We start from the raw sequence: 3,276 nt of genomic DNA on the forward strand, positions 1-3,276 counted from the left end.
GCTGAAAGTGTAGCTGCTAGAAGAAGAATAGCCTGGGCAAAGTTCAGAGATCTCTTACCTCTGCTGGTGACAAAGGGCCTCTCACTCAGAGTAAAAGGCAGACTGTATGACGCATGTGCACGAACAGCCATGCTTCATGGCAGTGAAACATGGGCTGTGACTGCTGAGGACATGCGTAAGCTCGCAATGAATGAAGCCAGTATGCTCCGATGGATGTGTAATGTCAGTGTACATACTAGACAGAGTGTAAGTACCTTGGGAGAAAAGTTGAACTTACGAAGCTTCAGTTGTGGTGTGCAAGAGAGATGATTTCACTGGTATGGTCCGGCAATGTTGATAACTATGATTTACGAGTGGGTGCTATTGACATGGTACTGGTAGCAACCATGATTCATGGGTGTCATTTGCATGGTACAGGCAATGGCCATGACTCATGGGTGCCATGCCATTTACATGGCACCACCAATGACCACAATTTTCGGGTGCCAATTTATATGGCATCAGTATCATCCATATACCAACTACATGTACCTGACCTTTTGACAAGACTTGTGTTTGTCCTACTGGACAAATATGATGCAATAAATAATAATCTGATGGGAGGATGAAGTTAATTACATTGACACCCAGCACTCAACTGTTACACATTTTATCAGCCTGAAATGAAAGACAAAGTTAACCTTGGCTGTATTTGTATCCAGAACATAAAAAGCCGGAAGAAATACTGCTAAACAACTTGCCTGATGTGCTAATGATTTTGCCAGCTCACTGCCTTAATAATGATTATAATAACCGTTATTATAATTTTTGTGAAATCTGTCCATCTGTAACATAACTTTCAGTTTGATTAGTAACTCGACACTCTCTCTCTCTTCCTCTGCATATATGTAGGCAGACACAACATACATTTCTCAACACTATTGTTAAAGATATTAGAACAAAAATATGAATCTCTATTTTGTCTCTCTGTATGCATGACACATCTCGATACATGTTCACACAGGTACACATATATGTATATGACAACAGCATTATCTGTCTGGCAATAATGTATGTATGTGAAGGCGGCGAACTGGCAGAAACGTTAGCACGCCGGGCGAAATGCTTAGCGGTATTTCGTCTGTCTTTACGTTCTCAGTTCAAATTCCACTGAGGTCGACTTTGCCCGTTATCCTTTCGGGATCAATAAATTAAGCACCAGTTGTGTACTGGGATCAATCAAATCGACTGCCCCCCCCCCACTAAAAATTTTGGGTCTTGTACCTAGAGTAGAAAAGAATAATGTATGTATGTGTGGTAAGTACACAGACATGCATTTCCCAATAGGATCATTTAAGACATTTAGTTAACTTATAAAGATACAGCTATTGAAAAAAAATAAATAAATAAAAGAAATTTCTTAGTTTCAAAAGTGTTAGCTTCATAATGTAAGTAAATGCTTCTAATGAGAAATTTCATTGTATTTATCTGTGTATATTACATTACTACATACCAAAAAAGACAGACATAATACTGTTGTCATATTCATAAGAATGTACCTGTTTGTATATGCTTGTCATTATACAACAAAAGATGGAGAGAGATAGAGAGAGATAGAGAGATGTTCCTCAATGTAATGGCATTGTGCTTTATGAAAATAAACGAGGTTAAAAACTTATAAGAACATTTTCAACTAAATATTTTTTTCTATTCAGTATTGTTTTACCTTCTTTTAGTTAATTCTTTCATGCATGAAACAGACTATTACTTATTGCAGGTATACAACAATGGGTCATGTACTAATAATAATTTTTTCTAATTATAAGCATAAGGAAATTTTTAAGGTGGGGGTGGCTAGTCAAATCATCGGTTCCAGTGTTTAAAGGCTACTTACTTCATTGATTCCAAAAGAATGAAAGGCAAAGTCAACCTTGGTGGAATTTGAACTCAGGCAGTACAGATGGACAAAATGCCACGAAGCATTTTGTCTGGCATGCTAATGATTCTCCCAGCTTGCTGCTTTAATAATAATAATGGTTTCAAATTTTGGCACAAGGCCAGCAAGTTTGGGCGTGGGGGTAAGTGGATTACATTGACCCCCCCCAGTACTCAACTGGTACTTATTTTACTGACCCATCTCCCCCCTCCAAGAGGATGAAAGGTAAAGTTGGCCATGGCAGAATTTCAACTCAGAATGTAAAGATGGATGAAATGCTGCTAAGCATTTGTCCAGTATGTTAACACTTCTGCCCACTTGCTGCTTCGATGATAATGATGGATTCAAATTTTGGTGCTTGGCCAGCAATTTCGTGGGGAAGAAGTTAAATCGATTGCATCAAACCCAGTGCTCGATTGCACCATATATATATATTACACCATATACATATATATTACACCATATATATATATTTCTACTAATAGGCACAAGGAAATTTTAAGAAGGGGAGCTAGTTGATTCAGCAATCCCAGTGCTCAGCGGGTATTTATTTCATTGACGCAAAAGGATAAAAGGTAAAGTCAACCTCAGCAGAATTTGAACCTAGAATGTAAAGATGGACAAAACGCTAAGTATTTCATCTGTTGTGCTAACAACTCTGCCAGCTCACCACATTAATAATAAAGGATTCAAATTTTGGCACAAGATTGGAGGAGGGGGCTAGTTGATTATATCAATCCCAATGCTTAAGTGATATTTATTGACCCCATCCCCCCCAAAGGATGATAGACAAAGTTGACTTTGGTGAAATTTGAACTCAGAATGTAAAATCAAACAAAATGCTGCTAAGCATTTTGCCTGGCATGTTAACAATTCTGCTAGCTGGCTGCATTAATAATTTTTTCTACTATAGGCATAAGGCCTGAAATGTTGGGGTAGGGATAAGTCGATTACATCAACCCCAGTGTTCAACAGGCACTTATTTTATCGACCCTGAAAGGATAAAAGGTAAAGTTGACCCTAGTGGTATTTGAACTCAGAACATAAAAATGGATGAAATGCTGCTAGGCATATTTCCCAGGGTGCTAACGATTCTGACAGCTCACTGTCTTAAATGATAATAATCCTTTCTACTAAAGGCACAAGGCCTGAAATTTTTGGGGAGAGGACTAGTTGATTACATCGACCCAAGTGTTTCACCGGTACTTAATTTTATCAAACCCAATTATAAACACAAGATGGTTTCTCATCTTAACTGAATGGAAGTGTTATCATGTACATTGTTTTGTTTTGGTATAAAAGATGGACTATAGCATATATTCTGCTCAGTACCACAGATTTACTTGTCAGTTGTTTGACTT

At 37.8% G+C, this 3,276-nt stretch overlaps 1 protein-coding gene across 1 annotated transcript in view; it reads right to left on the reverse strand.

Moving 5' to 3' along the window:
• The window catches only part of LOC106884312 (probable ATP-dependent RNA helicase DDX10), a 127,153-nt gene that overhangs the window by 65,325 nt on the left and 58,552 nt on the right, over positions 1–3,276 (reverse strand). The gene's annotated exons all lie outside the window — the stretch shown is intronic.

Source organism: Octopus bimaculoides, chromosome 2 (assembly GCF_001194135.2).
Source record: "Octopus bimaculoides isolate UCB-OBI-ISO-001 chromosome 2, ASM119413v2, whole genome shotgun sequence".
Taxonomy (NCBI): domain Eukaryota; kingdom Metazoa; phylum Mollusca; class Cephalopoda; order Octopoda; family Octopodidae; genus Octopus; species Octopus bimaculoides.